The sequence below is a fragment of the Mustela nivalis genome (assembly GCF_964662115.1).
Source record: "Mustela nivalis genome assembly, chromosome: 7".
In the NCBI taxonomy this organism is placed as follows: Eukaryota; Metazoa; Chordata; class Mammalia; order Carnivora; family Mustelidae; genus Mustela; species Mustela nivalis.
The window spans coordinates 31,216,637-31,224,305 of NC_139026.1; the positions used below are offsets into that span (position 1 = coordinate 31,216,637).

At 38.5% G+C, this 7,669-nt stretch overlaps 1 pseudogene across 1 annotated transcript; it reads right to left on the reverse strand.

The window, feature by feature from the left end:
* Positions 1–5,097: 5,097 nt before the first annotated feature.
* LOC309868786 (small ribosomal subunit protein eS24 pseudogene) lies at positions 5,098–5,597 on the reverse strand (annotated as a pseudogene). Its single transcript has one exon. The product of its transcript is annotated as a small ribosomal subunit protein eS24 pseudogene (transcript).
* Between the last annotated feature and the right edge of the window lie 2,072 nt (positions 5,598–7,669).

Genomic DNA, 7,669 nt, shown 5'->3' on the forward strand with positions numbered 1-7,669 from the left:
ATGCAACTGGGAAGAGGGCCAGAAGGAGACATTCTCCAGCAGACTTCCTAATGAGCTCAATCCCATGACACATGAAATCATGACCTGAACAGAAATCAAGAGCTGGACACCTAACTGTCTGAGCCACCCAGGTGCCCCAGGAACTTTTATTTTTAATAGTATTTAAAATATTGATGTATTTAGATTTAAAAAAAAAATTGGCTTGCTAATCTTAACAGTATCAATATTGAAATGTTGAGTGTTAAATGATGGATTATTTTAAAAGTTAAGTTTCCAAAAACCTGTTCAGCTGTTTTTGAGACATGACCAGCAGAGTGAGAAAATCTATTTTATTCGTTTTTCAAGAGTTGCCCTTTTCTAATGTCAAGCAACTACAGAATGGATGAACTTTGGAAGTGTCAGTCTTGGAGTGTTATGCAATTTGTTCTGAGTATGAATTAGTCAGGCTGAGCCTTTCAGTGCATTAGAAACAAGGAAGATGAGCTGAACACATCCCTAAAGGGCAAAAATACTTCTAGGTCTGCTTGGCTCACTTTGTGCACCATTTTTTGTTTTGTTTTGCTTTGTTTTTTGTTTTTTTTCTTTACAGTGGAGATCTCCCAGTTTTGCTTACTATGATCTTATCTGCTAATGTATCCTTAATAGTCTTATGGTCAGGGGTGCCTGCGGTTGCTCAAACACCTGACTCTTGATTTTCACTCAGGTCATGACCTCAGGGTTGTGAGATCAAGTCCTGTGTCTTGGGCTCTAAGCTAGGTGTGGAGTCTGCTTAAGATTCTCTCTCTCCTTCTGCCCCTCCCCCTTCCTGTCTCTTAAAAAAAGAAAACAAAACAAAACAAAAAAACCAAAACAAGTCTTATGGTCAGGACATAATGGACAGAAGACTTGGAATAAAGTAACGACTTTTGGAGGATGCTGTGGGGGTGGGGTGGGTTTGATGACTAACCAGAAATGAATAAACTTGCTTCCCATAAAAGATGAAAGGTACAGGATACTTTTTTCTATAGTTGTGGTGGTTCAAATTCATACCAGTTTAAAGTTAAATAATTAATTTACTCAACCAGCATATTACCTGAAAATCATAAAGCCATTAATGTGATTTTATTTTAATTGAATTCACAAAGTTTCCAGGTGAAGTGGCCAGTGTGCTTAATATTGTAATATTGTAATATTGGAAAGCACATCATCATATCCCAAAAAGACATTTGCCAGTGAAAGGTCTGGAACACATACAGTAATATGCACATACTGAAGGCACACTGTGATCCTAGGATACTGGGAAGTAGAGTGAATTATTAGGGGGTTGGGGGGAAGAATGCAATAGAGCTAAAAGAGAAGTACTAGAAGCAGGTAGGTAAGAAGAAGGACCTGTCTGGAAAAATGTCAACTCATGCTTTGTTTCCTCTCCCTCTGCCTTTACTAGTCCCTGATAGCCTCCATCTGAACACTGAAATCTATCCCTCTTTGTGGGGTAATCTTAATAAATACAATTCACAGCTAGAGTGTATCCTCCCCCCACCCCCGCTCTGATTCTCGGAATTACCCCTTCCCCATTGCATGTGACGTCCTTTGCTGTCAGAGAAGAAACTCTGCACTTTCCACTCTATGTTTTGGGAATGCCACCACTCAGGGCACAGAGATTGGTCCACAGGTGAGTGTAAGGACTTATTTAGCAAGAGGCTTTCATTAAAGTTAAGCTGTCCCTTCTCCCCTTCCCCCAGGGGATTCACTTAAAAACAAGTCCCCAGAAACCAGCTCCAGGTAACAAAGCTCAGACCAGGTGGAGACATCTGATCAGTGGGGGGGGATGCATACTGTCTTCCTGGTTACCAAGGAGTATGGGCCCCACCCTTTGGGAGACTTTTGGGCGCCAAACCCAACCAAGGTGATAGGCTGGGTCAAATGTCTACTAGGGTAAATTGTAACTCAATTGGTCACCTAGCATCACTATGGAGTTTCCTGTGTGTGTTACAATCTCATTGGCCACCTGTGCATGGCTAGGCCCAACCGCATGGCCTTAGCCCTTAAAAGTTAGTCTGTGAAACAGGGAAGGGTCGCCCTCTCTTGTAAGAGGTGTGTCCCCAAACGTTCGGTTAGATTCTTGATGCTTGGCACGAAATAAAGCTTTGCTTGACCTTCACTTTATATCAGTCTTGCTCCTTTAATCACGGACCCATTATGTGGGCATAACAGTGAGCAGATTACCAAATAGTTACACCACGAGAGACATTGATTATTCTTGTATTTATTTTTTAGATAACTTTAATGAAATGTTTCTACCGTTCCAAACATTATTGCAAGTGATTGGCATGGAAGAAATTGTTTAATTCTTGCAACAACTTTATGAGCTTTAATACTATCATTTATAGTTTGAGAAACTGAGGCTCAAAGGTATTAAGTTGCTTGCCCAAGGTCATACAGCTTTTAAGTTGCAGGACTAAAATTCTAAATAATACTGGCTCAAGCTGCTTTTTCTTAAACAACTTATGATATTGTTTATCTTCTAAAATTATAAATTATAAGCACTGCATAAGCCTAAGCATGGTAGGGATCTTGCTTTGAAAAAAAAACCCAACAGGATGAAAGCACAGCCAATAAAATAATAAAATAATAACAACAAAAGCAACAATAATAATGGTATAATAATAATAATAATTATATATATATATATATATATATAGAGAGAGAGAGAGAGAGAGAGAGAAGCTCCACAATAACATTGAGCATATCTCTACCACTCGATCTTCGAATAAATTGCAGTCATTCCCTCTTTCTTTCTTTTTTTTTGGGGGGGGGGGCGTGGGCAGGCTGTTTCTTCCCCAGTAAGTATAGACAAAACAGTTACTATCATGTGATACCCAGAATCTTTTGCTGTCATTGTGATAGTCTAATATCACATCAAATGATTGTTTTGAGAATTAACAAGTAAGGGTAAATGGGTCTCCTTCCTGGAAATAGCCTCAGGTGTTTACTCATTTTCCTTTACTTCCCTCATTCTTCCATTCTGAGAGCCTTCTATTGACATGAGCTTTAATAATTCACATAGATGAATGAATTCAAGTGAGGGAAGTAGAACCTCTAATTACATCTCAGAAAGTATTACATAGTAAAAGACAATCACCCATGGCTACTTTTATGCTCCACTGCCATGAAACCATTACTTAGGCATCTTCAAAATGCAAAGAGAACTCCGCCCTTTCTATTTCAGCACATCAAAGGAGTCAGTTTGCAAACAGCAACAGAACTTATGCAGAACATTCCCACATGCAAACTTTATTCCCATACACATGTTCTGTGTTCCCCTTCTCTACTTCCCTACAAACTCTCATCATGCTCTCACTCTCCACCAGCTGTTCAGCAGTTCCATTACTGCTCTGGATAGTAATTATAGAAAGGTATTTCAAAGTTTTTAGTAAAGTGCTTCTTTACCAAAAGGGAGAAAAAAAATATGTCACTGTTTTTTGCACTTTATTTCTTGTAGCATATAAATAGAAGTGCCTAAATGGGACAAGCTAAAGAAATAGTGAAGAAACAATAAGCCAGAGTTGTTTTTGCTCTCAGCACCCACTAACATACAGAATACTTCTTACTTACCTGGCAAAATCTCTTAAACACAAAGCAGTATCCAAAGATGATATTTCCTTTGTCTGGGATGAGAGTCTGGTATTTATTCTTCAGCAGTTCCCAAAGCTGTGACAAACCATGACATTCTTTAAATGCAACTCTATTGGCTCGTAAGGACCTTTAACTGAATGTCTGATACCAACTAACTTTAGTCTTTAGAATTTTTTCTTTTGTCATGTATTTTTTCTTCCTTATGATTTTTTAATTGAAAAATTGACACACAATATTATATTAGCTTCAAGTGTACAGCATAGCGACTCAAGAATTCTGTACATTATGCAGTCATGTTCATCATGTTCAATTATGGTCATCACCATGATAAGTGTAGTGACCAGTTCTCCCTGTCCTATGTTCATACAATAATATTGACAATTTTTGGCTATTCTTATGCTATATTCTTCCCTTCTGTGCCTTGCTTATTTTATAGCTGGATGTTTGTATCCCTTAATCTCCTTCACCTACTTTGCCCATTCCCTCTCTCCTCTTTCACCTTGGGCAAACATCAAAACACCAATTTGTTCTCTGTATTTATGAGTTTGTTTCTGTTCTGGTTTTTAGATTGGATATATAAGTGAAATCATATGATACTTGTCTTTCTCTGACTTATTTCAGTTAGCATGATAGCCTCTAGGTCTGTTCATATTATTGCAAAGGACAAGATTTCATTCTTTTTTATGATGAAAAAAATATTCCATTCCTTAAATGAAACAAGATGGGATCGAGAGGGAGACAAACCGTAAGAGACTCTTAATCTCGCAGAACAAACTGAGGGTTGCTGGGGGGAAGGGGGGTCGGGAGAGGGGGGTGGGGTTATGGACATTGAGGGGGGGTGTGCTGTGGTGAGTGCTGTGAAGTGTGTAAACCTGGCGATTCACAGACCTGTACCCCTGGGGATAAAAATACATTATATGTTTATAAAGAAATAAAAAAATTAAAAAAAATTCCATTCTTTCTGTATACGGCATCTTCTTTATCCCTTCATTTATTGATGGGTGCTTAGGTTGCTTCCATATCTTCACTATTACAAATGATGCTGCAATAAACACAAGGGTGCATATATCTTTTTGAATTAGTGTTTATTTTGTTTGTTTGTTTTTCTTCTTTGGATTAAATACCCAGCAGTGGAATTATTGGGTCATATGGAATTTCTGTTTTTTAATTTTTGGGGGAAACTCCATACTCCATTGCACAGTGGTTGCATCAGTTTATATTCCCACCAACAATGCATAAGAGCTCCCTTTTATCCACATCCTCACGAAAACTTGTTTTTTCTTGGCTTTTCATACTAGCCATTCTGACAGATATGAGGCTATATCTCATGGCGGTTTTGATTTTCATTTTCCTGATGATGAGCGATGTTGAGCATCTTTTCATATGTCTCTTGGCCATCTGTTGGTCTTTGAAAAAAATGTCTCTTCAGGTCCTCTGCCATTTTTTTTTTTGACACATTAACATTCTTAGTTTATTATGAAAAATCTGCACAATCACCACAGATAAAGCCACTGCAGCATCTTTACTCCTTCTGTTGTCCAATCTCCAGCTCACTTTTTGCTAGCACCAACATTGGCTTTCGCAGTCCCCCTGACTTTCCTCATTTTGTTCTTGCGTTCCTTTCGCTGTTTTCTTGAGGTCTTTTTCTTCTCATACAGACCATGTCTTGCAAGTCTATGTTTGGGTTCATTTTCTTTGCATAATCCAAGAAATCATAAATCATGCCAAAGCCAGTTGTCTTGCCACCACCAAAATGGATCTGAATCCAAATACAAATATGACATCTGGTGTGGTCTTGTACATTTTGCCTAGTTTTTCCCAAATTTCTGTCTTAGGTACTGTTGCCTTTCCAGGATGAAGGACATCAATAACCATTTGTTTGCGCTGAAGTAGTCGGTTGGTCATGAACTTCCTGGTCTGGATAGTTACTGTGTCGTTCATGATGGTGGCCGAGCTTCAAGCAGCCAGAGAGGAAAAGACTCCTCTGCCATTTTTTGATCAGATTGTTTTGCAGTGCTGAGTTGGGTGAGTTCTTTATATGTATTAGATAGTAACATTTTACCAGATATATCATTTGCAGAATATCTTCTGTTGAATAGGTTGTCTTTTTGTTTTGTTAGTGCATCATTTCCGTTCTCTGTGGAAAAGCTTTTTAGTTCGATTAGTCCCAATATTTGCTGTTGCTTTTATTTCCCTTGCCTGTAGACTTATCTAGAAAAAATGTTGCTATGGCCCATGTCCAAGTGATTATTGCCTATGTTTTCTTTTCTACTCTTATAAGAATGTAGACTCACATAGAGCAAGGTAGACCATAACCCTTTCTTAATTTCTGTGACTCTGCATATTTTTTTTTTACCAGTTGAGGCCAAAGTTTAAATTAACTTTGTGACTCTTTGGTCTGAAACATTGTGGTTTCCCACTGAGATATAATTCTCTAAGTACTTTCTTATAATTGATTATATTGCCATATGTACTTTTATTTTGAAATTTAAGTTTTATAAAGAAAAAAAGTTATTAATCTTTTACTGAAAGTTTTTTTTTTTAAAGATTTTATTTATTTATTTGACAGAGAGAGAGAGAGAGAGAACACAAGCAGGGGGAGTAGGAGTGGGAGAAGCAGGCTTCCCGCCGAGCAGGGAGCCTGATTCAGGACTTGATCCCAGGATCCTGGGACCACGACCCAAGCCGAAGGCAGACCCTTAACGACTGAGCCACCCAGGTGTCCCTGAAAGTTTTTGATTAAACACTTCTTTTATTTTTTTCTTAATGTAATTTTTGTAGACAATGGTTTGAATTTTTATCAATCTCTGAGGTTTGAAACAACATTGTCTTTAATTACAGGGATATCAGGTGCAGCCAGGTGGTTTGTGTGATACCTTTTTTCAACAAAATACCAGTTTCTGTTTCTTCAGTTTCTTTATGGAGGCAGCTGCTTTAGTCTTATGTAAATCAGTACACTGAGTCAATCGAGAAGGATTCACTTTGGATCCTGCTTTAAACTCCCAGTTCTGTAGAGAACCATTAGGAATTGTTGACAATTGCCAGTAGTTGAAGTTTTTGAGTGAGTGAGTCACACACAGTATATTCAAACTGCAATCGGAAATACCAGCTCTGTTGATTCTATACCTAGCATCATCCCCCGTATCACATTACTCACCACTCTTGTTTATTATATCCGTAAAATATCACTTGAGTCCATCCCATGACCTAGTGCAGGTACTTGTCATCTTTCTTCCTGAAGTTTTAACATTTTATGTGTTGGGGTCGATTCCGCGTTAAAACATGTTAACCCCTTGGGCCTGCCTGAGCCTACTTAGCCATAGTGACTCCATGTTGCCTAGGTAGACATTTTGTTGTCTAGAAAAGTTACTGCTCTCAGTTCCAGGTAACTATTACTAAAACACAACACCTAAAACAAGGTAACTGTTACTAAAACACACACCTAAAACAAGGCCAATTCCAGGTAACTATTACTAAAACACATACCTAAAACAAGGCCATTGGTAACCGTTACTAAAACACACAGGTAGGAGACATCCAATCAGCCAAAGCCACATATGCAGATGTCTGCGATTGTGCCCAAAAAAAACCTAGCCTGTAAGACCAAGGGGCGTCGCTCTCTTCGGAGGCGGCCCTGGCCGGTCAGTCTGACTTCTAATGCTTGGCATAGAATAAAGTTTTACATAACTTTCACTTTGTCTCAGCCTCATTTCCCTGGCCGGTCAGCCTAACTTCTAATGCTTGGCATAGAATAAGGCTTTGCGTAACTTTTCTCAGTCTCATTCCTTTGATAACGGACCCAACATATGTAATATGCATGTTTCCATTCTTTTCTACCCCCATCCAATCCATTCTCAATATTGCTGACCTAGTTTTTTTTTTTTTATTAAGAAAATATTTGCAAATAGTTCTCTTGAAGAACCTGATGATACTCTTTGGAGAAAGATTGTACAGAGTTGGGGGCAACAGGTTGTCCACTCCTGATTTCTATGCTAAACCCTTGCAGACATGTAATAGGGCCTTCCCTTTCTTGAGAGTTAATTACTCATGAATC